This window comes from Dermacentor variabilis, chromosome 7, assembly GCF_050947875.1.
Source record: "Dermacentor variabilis isolate Ectoservices chromosome 7, ASM5094787v1, whole genome shotgun sequence".
NCBI classification, from domain to species: Eukaryota; Metazoa; Arthropoda; class Arachnida; order Ixodida; family Ixodidae; genus Dermacentor; species Dermacentor variabilis.
In genome coordinates this window covers 150,386,416-150,409,241 of record NC_134574.1, presented here as the reverse complement: position 1 = coordinate 150,409,241, position 22,826 = coordinate 150,386,416, and positions in this window count along the sequence as shown.

Sequence of the window (22,826 nt, the reverse complement as noted above, 5' to 3'; positions counted from 1 at the left end):
AATGAGTCACAATCACGGCACAATTCCACCAGGACGATCACGTATACAAAGTACTAAGCACTGTATACACGGCACGTTTTCAAAGAAGTGTCCGTGTCCTCACTCACTAACACATAACTACATAGACACACGCAGCACAGAGTTACACATAAACTAATTGTCGCGTTACATAAAATAATGTTGATATGTACAGTGTGCAAAATGATTATGTACAATGATGATGCAACAGTGACATAATTTTGAAGTGTTGCTATGAGATGGGTATATATAAAAATAATCAGGTATACGAGATCATGCACACACAGAAGTCACCAGGCACCTACACCCTCTGCACATTATGTCAACACCTCTGATGACCTGGCTACAAGAACCAGGCTGGTCGAAAATTAAGCCGTACGCGTCCATCAGCCACCGAGAGGAAACGGCATGATCACTGTCGAAGGAACTTTTCTTCTCCAAGGAAGAACAACTGCTCCGACAGAAACGACAGTAGCTCAAAGTAGAGCCTCTCCAGAAGTGGAAACGGAGCGCGGCGACAACATCCCGCGGCAATTGTCTCGCACCGGTTACGCCACAGACAAAATGCCCCCGCAACAATTAAAGGTCGCGCAAAGCGGCCACGTGAGAAGCGACCAAATATAATAAAGCGGTTAACTGCAAGGCTACGGAAACCAGCATGCACGGCCGTCCAAAATACCCTAGCCACGACGCATTGCAGCACCACATGCTTGTTGGATTCTTGAAGGGGGCAATCGGGACACAGCGAAGATGGGATAATGCCCCACTACTATAGCCTGTGACGAGTTGGAAGTACTTGGCACCCTAGACGCCACATGAAGTGACGTAGGTGGCCAGGCAGTAATGATGCCGTTATCACATCCCACGACACATTATTGGAATGTACGAGGCACGCTGGGGGAACTAGAGGAATCAGTAAGGCTGACATAGTATCTACTACACGGTTTTCGAGAACGTCTACATACCTGTTGTATGTGGCGATAAAATGCCGCATAAGTGCACGTAATGCGTAACGTAATGCATAAGTAATATAACTGCACGCCCGGTAAGATGTAATGAATTTTTGTGCCAAGGAAATAGCAAGAGAGTTCAGGTGCAGGACACTGATCACACTGTAACAGGCGGAGCAGAAATCGCAGAGCAAGCAGCCGGCAGCGGAGAGACACAGATGGGAACGCTAAACCACTGCGAGAGCGCGGTTGCCCAAGCGCCGCGCGACAGACCAGTTCTGTACTTCGCGACCAGAAGAAGGAACCGAGAAGGGACTGCAAGGATCTAGTAACCCGTAATGGTGGATGTACAACGTGACAAAAGTACCACATTGTAAAATATGAAGACGCCAAATAAACAGACACACACAAGAGAAGAGAACGGGACAGGGCGCCCTGTCCCGTTCTCTTCTCTTGTGTGTGTCTGTTTATTCGGCGTCTTCATATTTTATAATGAACAGCTACCAACCAGCCCAACAAGAAGTGCTTTTAGAACGTACCACACTCGGCCGCAAAATACAGACTGTGCTAAGTACGTTCTTTCTAATAGGGGTTAATCATACCCTTGAACATCTTGAATATTTCGCTTCACACCTTCAAGAATTGAGAACCACAAATAGTCTGATATGCCATCATAGGTGTAATGAAGGCCTAAAATACGAAGATAATTGCTCTTTTCAAGACGCAAAAGGGGACTTAGGCATGTCTGTGGTGAACCAATGAACAAATAACGGCATTTTGAAAAATTTAGCGCAGCACCTAAAATATTTCCGTACTCAGTGAAAATTCGAAGTCTACGGGTTAAGCTATCTTCATTCCTGAGATATAATGGGATGTCATCGGCGAAGGCTGTCACCTTCACAACACCACTACCAGGTAGTTGGAGACCGCATCAGTAAGGGTCTCTCACTACTGAGCACAGAAATGGCTCAAGGCTGAGCACAAAGAGTACTGGGGATAGAGGGCACCCTTGACGAACACCACGAGTAACAGGAAATGGTGCGCCTTCACGACCATCAAGGAACAATGTAGTTCGTATATTTGAATACGCATTCTTAATAAGTTCAACAAAATTTCGCGCGAAGTCTAACGCGGTCAGTACATTAAATATGTAGCTATGTTCTAGGCGATCGAATGCCTTTTCTTGATCTAGTGAAACTAAGATACCACGTGCCGACCTGGTCAGCGTGTATGTCATTATGTCACGCGTAACGAACGCAAGGCTGTGTATCTCTCTGCCAGGGACTGAGCATGCCTGATGGCGTCCTATTAAGGAGGGCATCAGGCTTCCCAAGCGTCGGGTGACTACGGCTGTGAAGGTTTTGTAGTCAACGTTGAGAAGCGTGATTGGCCTCCATTTCTTTGGACGAACTGATGATGGATCGTGCTTAGGTATCAGCACAATACGATCCTCGCGAAAACTAGACGGGAATTCAAAGTTCTCAAAGCAGCGGCTGATAACAGATACGAAAGTGGCACCAATATATTCCCAGAACGTTATATAAAACTCAACGAGTAACCCGCTCAGCCCCGGGGCCGAGCCACGCTTCATGGACGATAATGCTGCCTTCACTTCATCAGCTGATGGTCGAGCACAAAGACGGTCAGCTACCTCAGGTGGAACCTTAGGCAGTCCACTAAGCATTGTACAGGATCCTCGAGAGCCAGAATCTATTCGCATAGTCGTACGCGCCATGTTTTCAAAGTGCGTTACAAAGAGCGAATAATCATGCGTGGGAGGCGACGTAACAGGAAGTGCTCTTGGGGCCGCAGAATCGAATGAGTTCGCCTGTCTAAAAAGCGAGTTTCTTGCAAACCGCAGAACTTCAGGTTGTGCACACGGATTACGTCTGCATCGCCAAGCAGAAGCTGACAAAGACGACGCTGCGATGAGGGGTTGGAAACGCCTCCGTAGCTCACGCTGCCATGGCCGCATCCACGGAGTCAGTTGATTGACTTGAAGGGCAATACAGAGCTTCGTGGCGGTATCCGCCAATTTTTTCGACATACGTCATCTGAGGGCACGTCCTTCAACTGAGCAATGCAGACGCCACTGCACCTTGAGCGCGTTCCGTGAGTCTGGCTCAGATCTAGAAACAGAGGCGTGCTAGATTCTTTACAAACGCCGTTTTCGCCAAAATTCTTGACCTTAACGCCGTTTCTGCATGGTGCGATTCATGGTTAATGGAACTAAATGTTAACAAGTGTAAATTCATGCGTGTATCTCGAACTACCAGTGAACCACCTGTGTACTCCCTTAATAACGCTCCATTAGAATTAGTAACAACTTACAAGTACCTTGGCCTTCACATCACCTCTGATCTTACTTGGAATACCCACATCACCCATATAATAAGTAACGCTGACAGAATGCTAGGTTACTTACGACGCAACTTTTCCAAAGCACCTTCTTCCTTAAAGCTAATCCTCTATAAAACTCTAATACGGCCTAAACTTGAGTATGCTGCTTCAATCTGGGATCCAGGTCAAGTAAACCTAATGCACTCACTGGAAATGGTTCAGAATAACTCTACTCGTTTCATTTTTTCTAACTATAATAGAACCGCGAGTATCGGTGCCATGAAATCTAGTCTTAACCTATCGTCCTTGTCATCACGTCGAAAATTGTTCCGTTTGTGCATTTTTCATAAATTATTTCACCACCCGCTGCTACGCAACAAACTTGTTTCTCCGCCTCCGTATGTATATCCCCTAGACTAGACCACATTCATAAGGTCGGCATTTCATTTTGCAGATCCAACGCTTTTTTGCAGTCATTTGTACCGCGCACTTCCAATGAGTGGAATCACCTCCCCGCCTCGATAGCCACTATCGCAGATCACCAATTATTCAAGAATGCCATAGCTAGCACTCTATAACTAGGAACCTTTCTTTCATATTGTTCAACCTGTACTCCCAAACGCCTTAGCTAACATTGTATATCAAGGTATCATTTGTTAAATAGTTTTGTATATACATATTCATATACATAATTTTCTGCACTAGTAACTCCTGTTTGTTGAATTTACCCGTTTTTGCTTGTAACCACTCCCCTCTATAATGCCGTAATGGCCCTGAGGGTATGATAAATGAATAAATAAATAAAAAAATAAATAAATAAATAAATAAATAAGAGGACGAGCGTGCGTCTTGTAGAACGCGGATGTCTAGACGGCAAGGTTTTACTGATGAGGAAGCAGGGAAGCGAATTTCAAGTATAGCTGATCTCTGATCGGAAATGTAAATAAACAGGGAACGAAGGTAAAATTATCACATCAGATCGGGTGACATACTGAGCTAAAGTTCTTGGCACATAGGCACGGTCTAACCTAGGCACGGTCTAGCCGCGTCGCCACGTCCAGGCAAATGAAGAACCATGAAAAAGTCGATATATATATCCAGCAATAGAAAGTGCTGGACGAGGCGACGCAACGCCCGAGCGTTCCAGTCAGGGCGACCCCAGCCCGGGTCTTGCACATCTGTTCGCGTGTTTGAGATGCAGGTGAAAGCTCCAACAAGCACCACGTGACGACCCTCCAGGAAATACACGTCCAGGTCACGAAAACAAACTGCTTCCGACTGTTCTTTAATGGAGCTGACAATGTCTCGCCACGTGTGAGGTGAAACACCACTTGTACAAAATTTGATACCTAGTATTTGCATATGCTCGGTCTGTTTAATATCTCCTGGTAGCCTTATTTCGCCGCGACCTAAATTTAATGCTTCACATTTTCTCATATTTATTTTGCCCCCTGACATTGAAGCATATTGATTATAAATACGAAATACCTGTACAAGACTGTCCCCATCCCGTAAAAACAAAGTGATGTGATCCGCATACGCTGATACTTTTATGCACCGGGTTCCCGGCATAGGAAGACCTCTTACGAGCGGGCTCTCGCGAAACCGCCTTAACAACGGGTCAATCGCAAGCACAAACAATATGGGTGACAAAGGACAACCCTGCCGCACTCCCCTTGTCACATCAAATCTAGTTGTTAAAATGCTGTTGAGCAGTAGCTCAGCTGTTGTTCGCGAATACAACATCCGCAGGATGTCTACAAACCCTTCAGGGAAGTTATAGCATCGTAAAACCTCAAATAAGTACTGGTGTTCTAAGCGGTCGAATGCTTTGGCTTGGTCCAAGCTTACTAATACTCCTGAAGCCTCACGCGCTGTTGTGTATTGTATGATATCACGTGTTAAGTTGAGAGACGAAAATATACTCCGACCCGGTACGGAAGATGTTTCATGTACACTGACTATTTTCGGCAATAATATCTTCATGCGATTTACAAGAAGGGTTGTCAATATTTTATAGTCTGTGTTGAGCAGCGTTATAGGCCTGAAGGATGAGGGTTCTGCAAGGTTGGAGTCTGGCTTTGGTAAGAGTATTACGCGGCCCCGATTAAACGATTTAGGAATACCTTCCCGTGCAAGAATGCCGTTAAGGAGCGATACTAAGGCAGTGCCTACTTCCTCCCAGCAAGATCGGTAAAATTCGACTGGTAAGCCATCTGGACCGCGTGTTGATCCATTGTTCATATATCGTATAACATCAAAAACTTCTTGCAAATTTGTTGGAGACAATAAGTTCTGGCCTTCTGTATCTTCCACTTGAGGTAGGTTAGCGCAAAAGTCGGAAATTTCTTCCCTCAAGAGCTCTGCATTGTAAATTTTTTCCGATGAAAATGCGTCTGAGAAACAGTTCCAAAAAATTCTTTCGATATCTCGCCTCGCACCGCTCTCTGTGCCATCTTCTATTATAACCCTTTCAATGAAAGAGCTGCCATTTTGCCTCCTGCTGGACGCACGAGCCAGCCGCAGTACCTCAGGGTCGGAAATTGGCCTGTTGGTCATCCACGCCTTTGCAGAGGTGCGAGAGTACCAGCTCATAAGTCTATGGTAGCGTTCACGCTGATGATCTAGGTATTCGCGCATTAACTGTGTTTGGGAGTCACCGTCTCGTACGATTCTTATCCTCCTCAGGCACTCACAAAGCTGTTCGGTCTCTTTTCTTTTTCGTTTCCTGCTAGCTGCTATGCATACTGACCTCCACCTTTCCTTTAAAGTATCCCACGCTTCGATATTGCACTCATAATCGCAAACTGTTGTAGCTACTGACGCTTTTAGTTCGGTTAGAGTCGCCTGGTTACGCAAATAAGCAATGTCTAATCTCCACATATCAGTGCGTTAACCTGGCCTTCCGTCGAGGTTCAATACGACAGCGAAAGGCCGATGATCTTAAATGTACCCTGCGTCCGCGGGGAGATCGAGGATGCTGCACTGGACAATTTGCGTTGTTAATTCAGGGGGGAAATACATTCGATCTAGACGACATTGCGATTGCCTTTGCTGCCAAAACTTCCGCCATGCATATGGACCCAGGCATCCGATAAGTTGTATTCTTTCACTATACGAGATAATTAAGTTGCGTGCGTATTGGAAGCGTATTGTCTTGGCCCTCGTGAGTCGCGCATGGGGTCGAGCACACAGTTAAAATCGCCAACGATAAATAATGGGTGGTTGTCTAACAAAGAAGGGGAGAGTCTCGCTAAGAAGTCATCGCGGTCTGACCGTACGGCGGGTCCATAGACATTCAATGCCCGAACTTTCCTCTCACCCAAGAAAAAATCAAAAGCTATTACACGACCTTCCAAGTCAAAAAGGCGGCGACTTCCATGCAGAAGCACCCTACGAAAAACCACCACTCCTACACCACGACATCTCCCGGGGCTATATGAAAAATAAGCTTTAACAGAAAATTCATCGCAAGATCCTTTAACTTCCTGCTTGTTTCTCAAGTTACACTCCTGAAGAAAGAGGAGGTCGACTTCTTTCTCGCGAGCGAAATGAATTACTTCCCTCTGCTTATCTCTGCTACGAAATCCTTGTGCGTTAAGTGTCATTATGTGCAAATACATCGTGAGTTAGTTGCGTACAGAAATAGACCAAGACAAATGGCTTACCACAAGCTAGTTGCGAACTGAATCGGCGTCCTACATCAGTGCAACAGCCAGAACAAGGCAAAGTCAGCAATGACATAGGAGTATCACAGCGGCGAACGCGAAACGGGCACTGTTCATGTTCTTCACACAAGTTAGCCGGAAGCAAGCTGATTACTAAAATACCGAGGCTGCAGACGCTCGCACAGAGACGGGAACGCGATGTCTGCGCCAAACACCGTTCCATCAACGCCACCTGAGCTTCGTAGCGGGGAGTAGAGGAAAAGCAGCCCTTACGGGCAGCAGAAGCAGTGTAAGGCGCCATTGTTTGTACGTCTCCGAATCGGAGACAACGTCCATGGTAGTGGTGTCTCGTGGCATTTTCTTGCATTTCTTGGAGGGTGTCGCCATTGGTTCTGATGACGTAGAGCTCTCTGAAGAGAGCATTCTCTTGGCTTCTTCAGACGCTGTTTGCCAGCGCGTGCGTCTCTCATTCACCGCTGTACTAGTACCACTCGCAAACGCGGTCGTTGTCTTGGCAACCGCGGCGCGATCCTCAGTCATGAAATACGTTAACGATGGCTGGCTTTCCGCATCACTCAGATGCAGGATAGCACTATTATCTTTACTACCCTCATAAGTGTCCTGGCTGATAGTTTTGTTTTATACAAAATCTCGCAGTGATGAAACAAACTATACATAAATATTCTGATTGCAAAAATTACACGTCATCATTAGCGCAATTTCTTTAATAAACCAAACTTTTCTATGCCCCCTTCTAGGGTTTCACACATCAGCTTAAGTCGGTCTTTCGCCGAGTAAAGCGCACTTTACTGTGACACATCTATGTATCTCCAGAATCTGGCCGCTCATGGGGGCCATTCTCGGAAACGGTGTAATGTGCGGTCACGTGAGTGTGCCACGTGATTGGGTCTTCGCGTCTCTCTATCATCACTCTCAGGCAGGTAATCGCTACGCTGCAAAACGATGTTCAGAGTACAATCATTTGCATAATGTTTACTTAACCACCTCACAAAATATTTCCTCCTTAGATTCCACTGTGCGATTTGGATCTGGATATTTTTCTCTTTTTCGTGTCCGCTCTTTTCATTTCTCGCGGTGAATAAACGCCCAGTATTCTAAGGCCTAGAAATATCGGTGCTGCGATCATCTTTCGGAAATGATTGGCGCCGTTGATCCGACTGGCAATTTAACCTATGATCGATGTGCTATCGGGGATTATATGTTTTTTTTTAATAATTAAAGGAAATGCTCAAGCTGAATTAGCCTAATGCGACTATACTAGCAAATTATGATAGGAAATAAAAAAATACTTCTAAATACACAGCAACTTCTATTCGAATTATTACAAATTGCTACGACAGGAAAAGCACGAAAAAGAAATTAAAGTATTATCAATATATTTGAGAAAACCGCCCTACTGAAAAAAAAATAAACATAATTCCCATAACTACCTCATATTGAATAGCATCATATAGCATATGGGAAAAACGTTATTTTTTATATATATAGGATCGATTATATACTTCATATCGGAAATTTTTGATTTCGGAGTTTTGGGCATATAGCTTTTTTTTTAATAGGGCTGGTCGTCGTTTGCCTTGTTTTTGTGTTGGGCGACTCGGATGAAGCCAATCTAATCTAAATAGAAAACCTAGGCCGGAACTCTGTAACGCTAGCTCTCTAATTGTATGGCAGCATTCTTATATCATGATGATTCTGACGTCTCCACAGCTGCTTGCGCGTACATTACGGACAACCTTGCACTGTGTGATTTAGGAAAGTGACGTTTCTGTTCCTCACCTCTCCTACACACTTGCGATTTCGTACACGTTGTGACGCGCTCGCGTGATCTCAAAGGATCTCGCTTTTTGCCGTTAGGTACCTGCAAAGTGGGTGAATTAGGTCCGCTTATAACGCTATAAAGAAACGTGGGACCGATGCTGAGATTGAACCACTTTATTCCAGCCCGATTTGCTCTATGCATTCAACCACCGATCACGGTTTTTCTTCTTTTTTTTTCCTGAGCTACGATCACACGCATGTTTTTCCGTGCCAAAGTCTCGCATTGAAACATCTGGCACATGAGTCAAGTGTCCCTCTCTCGCATTTTTACCCTCGTGACAGCTAGCCCATTGAGACGCTGTTTTAGACTGAACTGTCGTTGGGATCGACCCATATTCACCCCAATTGCCATGATTGCCGTGACTAAGTAACCTCCGCAAAGTATCCACATTAACACTGTTTTCGCAAGTTGTACCATCACCATGTAATGAGAAATGACCTCATTCTTCGATTCCTATATGTCTCACGTCGCAATGATAATCATCACAAGGTAGACACTACTTATTTTTTGTTTTTGTAATACGAAAGCTAGTGCAATGTCTTTCTTTCCTTGCACACCGCAAGAATCGAAACAGCTTCCTGCCGACGTATTGTTTCAATAAGCGGTAACCATCTCTTTAACCAAGCATTAGCTAACATTGTATAAACAACCATTACTTCTGCTACCCACTACTTATTAATTATTACTTTGTTATGATTTAGTGAACTGCAGCTTTTTTGATCAATTACATTTATTTCTTTTCCATTCGTTCTCCTTTGGGAAAAGTTATGTATACGAGAGGGTAGATAATGGATCCAGTGGACCGCTTTGTCTCGTCGATTTCTTGCAGATTGAAAAAAAAATAATAATAAACAGACGTCGGGTTAAACGAAATACCGAGCCCTCTGCCCTACCGAACTTATGGGTTCTGCTCTATTCTAACGCAGCTGATTTCCACTATTGAGCTCAAAGAAAATTACTTCGGCGGGCGTGCCCCGAACGCCCAAATTAATTTCGCTCGGACCCGTCGTAGCCAACGCTGCGGCGCAGAACTATATCATTAAATATAAACGTATTCATTCAGTAAGACCATCCAAAAATTCAACATTCCCGCAGAGGGGGGACACCGGCCAATGATTTGCATCACGAATGATATTGTTCCCTCTCGGGATGGCTTAGCCGGTTTAGCTATCGATTCGCTAGTTCCTTCCACAATTCGTTAATCAGTTTGGTTTATCTGTAGTTTAGTCAGTAAATACGTAACCGACAGGATGGCCCAATCCATTTATCGGCTGATCAAGTTAAGCCAAGCCTTTATTTCCAACTGACAGCGTTGGGGGTTTCAAGGCCTGCTAAGTCTAATTACTTCGGTGGCTGCTTACCTGCAGGTAGAATGTGTTCAGCCCATAAAGTGAAGCATCGTCTGCGGTTCGATGGCTGACTAGGCTGCTGTGTTAGTAGCTGTTGGCTAGGCGTCCTTTCCCCAGTAACGAGCGCACCAGGAAGCCTAACAGCACCGGTGTGAAAGCTAGTTGCTGTGGGTATTTGTTTTGATTGAATCATCATCGTCAGCAGCAGCAGCAGCAGCTGCTGCTGCTGTTGCTGCTGAAAAAAGAAAAGAAGACGTCGGTTCATTCAATGTCTTTTTTTTATAGTTCATCTAGTTCACCAGTTCACCCGACGCCATGGTCCACTGCAGGACGAAGATTTCTCCCAGCGATCTCCGATTATCCCTGTCTTGCGCTAGCGGATTCCAACTTGCGCCTGAAAACTTCTTAATTTCATCAGCCCACCCTAATATTTTGTCATCTTCAACTGCGCTTGCCTTGCTTTGGCACCCATTCTGTAACCCTAATGGTCCACCGGTTATCTGCCGTACGCATTACGCATCCTGTCCAGCTCAATTTTCTTCCCTTCATATCAACTAGAATACCCGTTATCCCCGTTTGCTCTCTGATCCACAACCCTCTCTTCCTGTCTCTTAATGTTACGCCTAACCTTTTTTGTTCCATGGCTCTTTGCGCGGTCCTCATCTTGTTCTATAGCTTCTTTGTTAACACCCAAGTTTCTGTCCCAAAAGTTATCACGGTAAAATGCAGTGATTGTACACTTTTCTTTCCTACAGCAGTGCTAAGCTTCCTGTCATGCTTTCGTAGGGCCTGTCCTGTGCACTCCAACCCATTTTTATTCCTCTGAAGGTTTCCTCCTCGTGATCAGGGTCTCCTGTGAGTGGTTCACTTAAATAAACGTACTCCTGCACAGACTCTAGAGGCTAACTGACGATCACGAATTCTCGTTTCTAGGCCGGGCTATTGAACATTACCTTTGTGTTCTGCACATTAACATCCACCCTACTCTTACAGTTTCTTGGTTAAACTCCTCAATCATCTGTTGAAATTCGTCGCCCAGTGTTGATGAATAGGACAACCTCACCTGCAAGCCAAAGGTTCTTGAGATATCCGCCGTTGATGCTTTCTCTTAAGCTTTCCCAGTGTCATACCTTGAAAACTAATAGCTAGTCCCAGTCTAGTAGCTATTAGTCCCAGTTTACTAGCTTGAATAGCACCGGGAAAAGAAACGAGAGCAACAGATAAGACGAGCACGTGTTGATGGGTGAGTTGGTTATGTATGATTACAAATAAGGCGCCAAATAAAACAACAGGCGAAGGAAGGAGACACGAGACAACCACGTAGGCGCGAGATAAGATTCCGCGAGATAAGACGACACATGGCTGCACTCGCAACGCTCGAAACTAAAAATTTATCGGTTGTGAACATTCATATTCAGGCAAAGCTCCTGCTTCCTCAGCCCCACACCCAATCAGGGGCATAGGCGGTGCCGGTAGGACGTGAACGCTATGATAAAATATTAAGTCAATAATTACGAAGGGCCGATCAACGTATTCTATCGTACCTGAAGCGATATATTGGGGAAATGATGTTGAATAAGTTTTCTACGACCAACAGCGATGCCCGTTTGCTTTCATTCTATGCAGCGTGTACCCTCACGCAATGTTTATGTATACGCACCACAAAGGTCCCATCTTCATTCTCGCGCACTTTTGATGTTTACGCCCTACACCGCCTGTAAGCTGTGCTGAAATGAAAGCATGAAACCAGCCGGACGCGCTTTGCGAGACGCCTATAAATGACGCCACGGCGATGAATTTAATATGGAGCTTGTCGAGGATGACATACGTGTGAACGCAGAAGTGCGTCGCATGCCTATAAATTACATTTAGGAATTCTGTACCACTTTCGTCGTAGTGGCACATACCAATTTTGGACTATGGACCTAACAAGCGCACGCACGCAGTGACAACTACTGAACAGCTAAATCAGAGAAGATTGAGTAAATCGACAACTGTGGGGAATATATTGCACCATTCCATTAAATAATATGTGTGCTTTAGAGGTACGTGTGAGCGTATATATATATACACATTGGCCTAGAAGCTGACAACAGCAGCAGCCACGCTAAACACGGAAAGTTAGGCAAAGACAATTTCATTTCAAAGCGTTCTAACGTAGTGAATAAATCTAATCATCACTGACATCTTCGTCATATACTTTCAGGACCTTTGTATTCCCCTGGAAGAACTACGCAATGGTGCCCCCCACAGTGCGCAGTTGGGTTCAGGTTTCGTTTACAAGGTTACCCTGCCGTACACCACCTTTAATTTATCTTCGTTCAGTCTGGTTCAACTTTTTTTGTGCTCTGTACGAGCACCAGCGTTGAGCCTTGAAACAGCCTGGCCCCTTGGAAGGCAGAGGGCTCTGTTTGTCGATATGCAAACCAAATGTCACACAGAAGGTGAGCCAACACGATGGCGGCCACCTACCTCGTCGCGTCTCTCGGGTCTCTTGTAATCCTGACAAATGGCCCAATCTTCGAAGGGGCAGCGCCTGCTGCAGGACCAGCGCGTATTGCCTTATAGATACGTTCTGAACGAGGGTTGGCTTGCATAAGAACCTCCGCAGTGCTTCATCCTCCGGTACACTGTTCCGTCAACTAGTTCCGTTCAGCTGCATGAAAGATTGGCCACTTAGATATACGTTGTAGACGCACCTGCTCGATGGGATTTGTGGCTAGACTCGCCCACATAGACATAGACTCGCCCACAGAATCACCCATAGACTCACGCATGTGCTCATCCATTCCGCAAGTGCGAAATGATCTATTTGCGAAGATTTCTTTACGGGCACCCCTCCCTTCCTTTTCCTCCGACAGACGTACACTCCTTTAAAGTGCCTGGTGGTACTTTCTTGCCGATTGTGCAACTGTTTGGACCTGAGGACATGTTGCACTGGTCGTGTAACCGAATAGACAATTTGCACCACTGCGTACGGGCAACTGGGTATGCGCCACTGGTCATGTGGCCGTTCCTGGCCAATTACCCACAATGGCCGGGTACACACGACCGAGTCACAAGTCATACAGAAGCCGCAAATGTGTTAGCGCGAATACCATTCTTGACTTTGTATGGCCAGTTTTCATTTTCAGCTGTCTGTCTAACCGTTTTCGTGGGCCGATTCCGAAGATTGGGCAGGCTCAAAATGTGGGCGCATCCTAAATATTGTGCAGTCTATAAATATGAACCTACTGCGAAGGTAGCGTTGTTTAAAAATAAAATGTGAGCCCACCCGGGAGGTAGTCCAGCATAAAAATGTGGGCCTAACAGCGCTATTCGATGAAAAACAAAAAATAGTTTGAAAATTTTTCAAGTTCACTGTTGTCTCAAAAATAATGCTTTTCCCATGCATGGATATTCATCTAAATGAGTTCTGCCGGAATTGGTTGTATGTATGTATGTATGTATGTATGTATGTATGTATGTATGTATGTATGTATGTATGTATGTATGTATGTATGTATGTATGTATGTATGTATGTATGTATGTATGTATGTATGTATGTATGTATGTATGTATGTATGTATGTATGTATGTATGTATGTATGTATGTATGTATGTATGTATGTATGTATGTATGTATGTATGTATGTATGTATGTATGTATGTATGTATGTATGTATGTATGTATGTATGTATGTATGTATGTATGTATGTATGTATGTATGTATGTATGTATGTATGTATGTATGTATGTATGTATGTATGTATGTATGTATGTATGTATGTATGTATGTATGTATTCATACTTCTCTGCGCCATGCCCTTCTTATCCACATTCTTACCTCGACAAGCCTGTGACCTCATCACACCTAACGAAACATAAACAACACATTGAAGATAGTGTGACTGCTGCAATTGTTCAGTGTAATGTAGCGAGGTTTTCCGATGATTGTAAATGTGTGCACACTCGCAAAATTTTGCCGGGCTCTGAGTATGAGGACAGTGTCTTTTGAAATCAAGCTCAATTTGTTACTTCAACGTTTAACAGGCATATAGGTTCCTGCCGTTGTTTTATAGACTCCGGAAGGTGAAACCTGAATTCTGGCAAACATACAATGCGCACACCGAAGCACTCCTCTGTGTGCTTTCTTGTACGGGCGCGTCCAATTCAATGTATGATGTTTGCTCTTGGTTTTTTTTTTCGGCGCATGGTGGTCGTTAATGGCGGGAAGCTGATCACAGAGACGAGGCATGAGGATGTCTTCACTTTGTTCCATTCTGTAATTTTCTATGTTGTTGTTGTTGTTGTTGTTGTTGTTGTTGTTGTTGTTGTTGTTGTTGTTGATAACAGGAACACTAGGGCTTGTCCGGGAAAAACTTGCCCCGACGCTGGAGCTCTAATCTTATTAGAGGAGGACATGCTTGAATGGCTCAGGACACATTGATCTCCAGCATAAAAAAAAATTATCCGCAGGTCGATGCGTACATAACCCACGGTGTCAAGTTGATGGCCCGACTCAAGCTATTACGCAGTGTTTTCTTTAATCTTTCGCCTTTCTTGAGCTAATTACTGTTATTTAGTATCTACACCGTAGCTCGAGCAAACTTATCCTAGACTTTCGCTGCAGCCAAAAGGCCGCGGGCTATGCTATGATATCTTAGGGCGCCTTCGCCGTCAATTTAGCTTGAAAGTGATGCCCTTGAGCCTTTCGTCCTAAAGGGCTTATCTCCTGGCAGCAGAGATCCTCGACGGCTTTATGCGCATACAAAACTTTTTTGTCTGTTATTCTCTTTTGTTAAGCAACGAGGGTAAACGCATTATGTTTCACTGGTCCGGCTGAACCTGCTGTGTTCCCGCGGTGCTGTTGAAAGCTTGTTTTGCACCTGCGCTTTTATTGCCCTCTCAAACGTGAGCTCTCTAAGGAACCACTTTGCGAATTTGATTTTAAGTCCACGGCAAGGCATGGCCGAGATCTCCTATGTGCATATATTATCCTCCAGAATAGGAAAAGCAGCCTAGCAAATCAAAAGCCGGGAGGTACAATATTTCCCGATAGGAGCGTGCTCAGCGTGCATATTACGTATGCACTTACTATACAGTTTTATAAGAGCGTTTCTCACCTTACTTGCGCTATGGTGAGCGTCCCTTCAAGTTATTTGGTTTAACGTACGGGAACACAAACGTAAGGAAAACGTTACAAGATGACGTCTGGTGCCTAGTGTCAACCATATCCAAGACAAGAGAAGCCATACGCAGACATCCGGTCGTTTCTATGCCGACGCGTCTTGCCTATGGACGTCGGAATCGCCAAACGGTATCAGAAATTGGACGCGCTATGCGCTCATAATTAACGTTTCAGGTGAGTTTTGAGGACACGAAGGCACATTTTCAAAAGTTCGCGCTGATCAAAGATAGCGAGAGCGTAGCCACCACGAGAATTCACGCTGAAGCGGGAACCAACCTGCCATGTTCCATAACGCCGTTTCTGAGCGAACATAAACATTACGCACGTTAAGCTCGCCATATAATGTACGTTCGTATAGTATACTTTAAACCACACAAAAACCAATAACGTACGGAGCATGCGGAGTGAGGACAAGGGTATTTCTTAAGAATGTAACGTGTTTATGTTTGGTTGCAAAACCTAATTTAAAGCTCTCTATTCTATAGATGAACTTGTACTCTTCCTTAGCCTAAATATTAGTTGTTGTTTTTTTCAACGCTATTTGTATGTGTGTGTTTCAACACTATGTGTGTATAAAGGGTACTCGAATAGTGATTTTTCAGACAGAAGTGAGTACGACGCGAATAGTACCAGAAGAGAATGGAACCATATACCTTTTGAATAACTTACGAATAATTAACAGCCGTTGTCACGATTAATATTACGCCCTTGTATTTATAACGTTAGCAAGTTTTTGTCAGTGCACTGCGCGTTGTGAAGCACTGTTCATTAAAAGAACAAATTGAGCCCTCAAAACTGCTTGACTGCTTGACGTCAGCTAAAAAATTTGCCGTGGTTGAACGGGGTAAAACTAGTTTGTCGAGCGATAGCATGGTTTCGCTTTCTTTGGGAAAGGACACAGATGCTGCTCGGCGCCGTCAGCAACTACCGCATCTACAATTGCACCACTGGACGACACACAGACGCTACTCGGCGCGGCAGCAGCAGCGAGCGAATTCACCCACGCTGCGTCTCGCTTCAACGCGAGCTAAGCGTCGAAAACACAGCGCATACGAAGCTACCAGCAATCGGTACACTTTGTGCACATCGGAGATCACTTTGAAGATATCGTCGCCCACGCGGAGTGCGCATCAGCCGCCGGTAGTGGCAGGCTAAGTCCCAGTTTGAACTTGGCTGAGCTTGAAGGTCAGATTTACGGAGTCAGACACTCTCTGTGCTTGTATCTGAAGTAGTAGAGCTATCGGTTTAATTAGTGAATCTAATTGGCTGGTGCGCCTGCACAAATTTTGTTTTAGTTGGACAGTGTACATATAACCTTCTAATTTTTGTAAGTTGTTACCAACGGCGCATCATGCCTGAAGGCTCCATAGCATTTTATAGAGTGCCTCGATGTTCTCCTCATCAGCCGCTCCATACAGCCGCTCCATACAGGGTGGAGACAAGCGCGGCGTCTCCTACGGTGTTGGGTACGTGAATGGCGGACACACACAAGCGCCGGCAACGGGTCCCTATACGGCATTTGCCAAAGGCGTCTACTGCGGCATCCGCCATTCGCGTGCCCAACGCCGTAGTAGACGCCCCTGTTGTCTCCACTTTGTACGGAGCAGCGGGCGAGGAGGACATCGAAGCACCCTAGCGTTTTTTATACCATTGATCGCCGCCTACAGGAGTCAGCTGGCACAAGCGCTCGGCATACGTCACCAGTTCTTACACCCACGAATTAATTAAGCTAATGTCGGTGCCTTCCTATCGCTTAGAAGGGGATTTAAATAAAAGTCCTGCGCTATCCGCAATAAGTACATTTTCTTCACCTGCACTTTCGCATTATCGCTTTTGGTGTTAAGCGAAATAGAGAATCATCTTGCAATCTTTCACAGAAACAATGGAGGTTTTGCTGCGTGGTTCACTTGTAGCAGAAGTGCAGATCTGGCTCCAGCGAAAAGTGGACTGCAGGTTCCATTCTACATGTGCAGTAATGTGCAGTTACTGCAGTACTTTGGAAATGTGCCGTTTCGAAAATGCTTCGTTTTTTTTTTATTTTATCGTCCTGGTGGAATTGTGACTCAGAGTTCGTGTCATCTCTTGTCCAAATTAACTTTTCCTAAACACAGCAATGATACAGATGTAGCAGGCACATCCATGACACCGTTGTAATCATGCCTCGCTGACAGCTCACGCGCGGGTCGCGTGCGAGAGGTCTTTCGGGGGTGGGGAGGGGGGGGGGGGTGGCGACCACATGCAGCACTGGACATGGAAGTGTTCGTGTTTGCGTTTGAGAGAAGTTCGTTCTGAGCTTCATTATGCTACTTCTTTCTTTCCTTTTTATCAATGTGAGAGATACTACGTTGTTTTCGAGCCGAGGCATAAACACTGAGTTTTCACGTACACACATCCTCAAAACCCAAACCAACTTTATTATTTTTTTACAGCACCAGTGCAGAACGTTCGCATGCCAACCACGTGATGCCGACGCACAGTTTACCACTTGCGGCGAGTATACGCTCATATCGGACATGGCCAGATATCTACGCCGTCCGCGTGCCTCTCCTCGCAGACGCTTGACGTGTAGCCACGAGGAGGAGGAAAGAGAAAAGCAGAAGGCAGCGAGAGTAACCATAATAATGTCCGGTTGGCTACCCTACACCGGGGGAATGGAAAAGGGGAAAACAAAGGTGACAGGTAGAGAGAGAGAGGAGAGAAGGAAAGATGCAAATTAGCGGCGTGCTCGATAGTCCCCGTGTGGCCGCGCTTTTCTAAGATACGGAGCGCGTTTGGCCGCAAAAAAAACAAAAAAACAAAAAAATGACGAAGCCGAATGGGTGCTCCCTCAGGTTCTCCTTCACGCGGCTCTGTAGGGGGAGCTGGGGCGCAGTCTTGCCTTCCGCTGCTAGCACGAGCGTCGTGGGGACAAGCGTTCCTGCTGTAACAGCTGTGTGCATGCAGCGGTCCGAGCTGTACAGGCAGTAAAGTGCAACCTACAAAAGCTGACAGGGTTTCCTTCGTTGTCATCCTAGTGTATGGAGCCTACATGCAACAACAGCACTTGTGCGTATATATATATATATATATATATATATATATATATATATATATATACGCACAAGTGCTGTTGTTGCATATATATATATATATATATATATATATATATATATATATATATATATATATATAATTGGGAGGGTGGCACTATAGAGGCAACCTGAGCGTACGTTGGCGTATGGATAGGGTGCGGGCTCGTGATTTGCGGGCGGGTCACGGCAGCTATCTCTTCCCTCACGATATGGCGTAGGCCGCCACCAGGAGGCGTCAGATGGACCTCAGGAGGGTTTGACGAAGCTTGGGCGTGCAGTTCCTCACGGATGATGGAGCGAATCAAGGCACGTAGCTCGCTGTCATTGAACGCCTTGAAATCAGATGTGTCAGGCTGTAAGCGGAGCATATGAAGCTCATCGAGACGCTGACACGTACTGATGATGTCGGCGACGGTAGTGGGATTCAGCACTACAAGAGCATTGAATGCCGAAGTCCCAATACCCTTGAGCAGGTGACGTACACGGTCACTCTCTGCCATCGAGGTGTTCACGCGGCGGCAGAGGGCGAGGACGTCCTCTATGTACGAAGTGTAGGACTCGCCTGAGTGCTGAACACGCTCAGCAAGCTTCTTAGCGATATCGGAGCGGACAGACGAATTCGCGAAAATCTGGCGTAGATGGTGTTTAAAGATGCTCCAGTTGACCAAATCGAGCTCATGATTGTAAAACCAAGTTTTCGCAACTCCGGTTAGGTAGAAGGCGACGTGAGCAAGTTTTGCTGATTCGTTCCAGTGGTTAAAGTCACTCACGCGCTCGTATAGCTCCAACCAGTCTTCAACGTCGTCACCTGGAAGCCCAGCAAATACTGGTGGATCCTTCTGAGGGGTGGTGACTGTCCAAGAAAAGATTCCCGCGGGAGTAGGCAAGGTGGATGTCGTGGTACTGGTCTGCTGGTCTTGCGACATGGTTGAGTGCAGTTGGTAGAGGCGGCGACCCGAGCGGAGCTCCAGGGATGTAGCGTAGGTGAAGCTGGAGAGCGACCGGGAGCGAGAGGGCGAAGGAACCGGACAGCACACTCCACCACTTGTGAGACGAGGTTTAGGCAGCCAGTCTCTTCTTTATTCTCTCGAGTGAGAGCCCCACCACCAGGCCCCAAAACGGTGATGATGAGTATGTACAGGTGAGAATATGAAGCGTATGAATAATGCTCGCATAATGCTCTATATATATATATATATATATATATATATATATATATATATATATATATATATATATATATATAGAGAGAGAGAGAGAGAGAGAGAGAGAGAGAGAGAGAGAGGAAAGGCGGAGAGGTTAACCAGACGCACGTCCGGTTTGCTACCCTGCACTGGGGGAAAGGGGAATGGGGATGAAGAGGGAGAGAAGAGAGAGAGCACAGTTTCGCACATCCTATAATACAGTCCGCCTCCACATACACAGTGACCGCAGAGGGGCGAAGCCCATGACGCAGCTGGCGACGCTCATCATGACGCCGGCGTTGTCAGACGTCCGGTAGCTATAGAAAGGAGTTGTTGATGCTACGCTGCAGAAGTTGGCTCGCTTGATGCATTGCGTCAACGTGGCGCCCCGTTTATTGTTGGAACACTACTGCCTAGAAGTTCTAGCGCAACGCTGAACATTACTGTCGTTTTGAATGCTGTTGAGTCCGTGAAAGATTGCACCCCCGCCCCTCTTTATTGCGTTAGCAATTTCGAAGACGCTCGAGGCTGGATCGCGCCATCGGCGCCGCCTCAATCGTGCTGTCCTGGAATCGACGGCGTACAGGTGGCCCACGCGTGAAAGCTCATACCACTTCCCAGACAAAACTAGCGTTTAGAAAGCACAAAGGCAAAACAGAGAACGTCGATAACGGACGCAGAAGATATAATTGAAAGCACTGATCTTATAACTATAGCTAAAATGATGATATTTTGTACGCCTCGTTTTTCTGCGAAATGCACCAGGTACTCTCTTTTTTTTTTCATGCCACCCATTTTACAACTGTGGAGCTTAGCATTAAATAAAAGAAATTGAGGTTGCAGAGAGATCCTCGATATAACACGTCAGTGGTGAATTTTGAGGGGACAATCAATTTCGCGTTGTGGCCGCCAGTGAGCTGCAAGGATAGCTCAGGAACGTGTTGATCGCCGGTCGGCGCCATAACAAATACCACGTTGGAAAATCCTGGGGAGGTATTCTGCAAGAGTCCACCTAGTGAGCATGTCCATTTCTTCTGCTGTTGAAGTTCTGATTGGCTGTGGCGCCTGGCTGCTGTGGACGCGCAGCCCAGCTCAGCCTACCAGAACTTCAGCAACAGACAAAATTGACATGACCACTAGGTGGTCTCTTACAATATACCTCCCCTGCCCTAGCCCTGTGTATGCCTGTGGTGCCTGTATGCCTGTGGTGTATCACCCCCTCTCCACACTTCTTCCCACTGACGGGATTATCTAGTCGCTACGGAAGGCCGTAACCGCATTCCACGTTCATTTCACGCCCCCCTCCTCCCACCCTGGGTTTCTCCGCAAGGCATGCCGCGAGGCCACGAAGCCATAAATTCGGTGGTGGTGGGACATTTTGTCGGATGAAGCGTGCAAAAGTAGCCACTTGTTGCGTAAAGTTTCTATTGAATTCAAGTTTCCTTTTTTATTGTGTGCAGCTAGCACTGAGCCTGTACTAAAAGCGGAAAGCTGAACTAGTCGAAATTTCGACATGTGAAACATTTCCAGTGCTACAAGTGGAAGAAAAAAAAAGATACACCACATAAGGACAGAGAACACAGAGTTGATATTGACGTTGACGCTGAGTGGTTTTCTTCTTGTTCTGTCGGCTTTTCTTTTTTCTACGATCTTTCTCTGTTTCCTAAAGCACTGCAAGTGACTCAGGTACCTAGCGTGCTCTGCCACAAGTGTTATGACGCGCGATCTTTACGACAAAGTGACCTGTATCGTGGATGATCTCGGAGGTCCCAAGCGCTTAGTTACAAAGGCATTTTATGGTTACGACACGGCGTGTAGGCTTGTTTCTTTCCATGAAAGTATGTTCGAATGCATCCGAAATCATTAAATGTCTCATTTTCATAGAGAAGTACCTTGTAATTAGAGAATTAGAGCAAGTCAGTCAGTGCTTATTATTTGCTTTACATGGCTATACCGTTACACGAAGGACAAAATTAATGAAGCTGACACAAACGTGCAGAGTTGTGCGGGTGCGTGTCAGTTTTATTTATTTTGTAATTTGTGTAACACTCTATCGCAATATACAGACCGATACCATACCAACCAACCCCAGTCGAAGCCTTATTGAACAAGTGTCAACAAAGTATTAACTTTGTTAATACTTTGTAGCGTTGCATTTGGCTATTGATGTTAACGGCGTATTCTTTGAAAACGTTGCTATAGACGCAAGTTTTCTATCGAACTGGAACGAATTACACGCCGGCTGGATCCAATTTAGCAATTGAATGGCTCTTATATTGCTATCCCAAATGGTTCTCCCTTAAAATATGTACATAATGTTTGACTAGGGAATTGTAGTGATATGTCCATTAATTTGTGATTATGGCATAGATCGAATCGTTTGCCCTCATGGTGGACACTTGGCGAACGCAAGCTTATCTCATTTTCTCTTTTATTCCTCATTTTATAAACGCTTAAAGCTTTCACATAGACATGAGGTATACGTGTATTGGTGCGAATCTCCAAATAGCGCGAGCGCTTCCCGGTAGTCATGATCAGCGTCGACGGTTTCTACACCGGACAAGTCCAAGCGAGTCGCTAACTGACAAGAGATATATCAGTGCGTATAATTCGGCACTTCCTTTCTCATTGACATAAAACGGCAGCGTCAACGAGGTCGATTACAGTTGTGATTCGAGCCTGATTTGTAAGTCATCACGAACGTCCTGCGTCTAGGCGGGGCACATAAACAGCGCTAGTTACTTAGCCGCTGTGTTTTTGTGTGGCCTAGATGAGCCTTCAGTAAATATGTGCCTTGTAATGGTGTACTTTGTGCTCATTGTGGACCGTGCTATATTTGTAGCTCCTCCTGTGGCCTTTACCTTCCAACTTTGTTGTAGCTTTTTCTGTGGTCTTCATGTTCCAACTACGTTGTAGCTCTTCCTGTGGGCTTTGCGTTCCCAATACGTTGTAGCTCTTCCTGTGGTATTTACGTTCCAACTAGAGGCCAGTTTTTGTGTTGTTTAGATAGAGTAACGCCATCAACATCGACCGAGCTGCGTGCCGTAAAACAGGTAGTCAAACACACAGTACGGCAACTCCAACAACAATAGTTACATTTTCGCAGACTCGACCTTTAAAGCCTTTGCACGAAAAGCACAATTTCCGTTACGCTTTGGTCCATTGACTCAGCGAACCTAAGCCACATGGCATCCTCCACTGGACATTTGAAAACACTTCGGTGAATTCCAG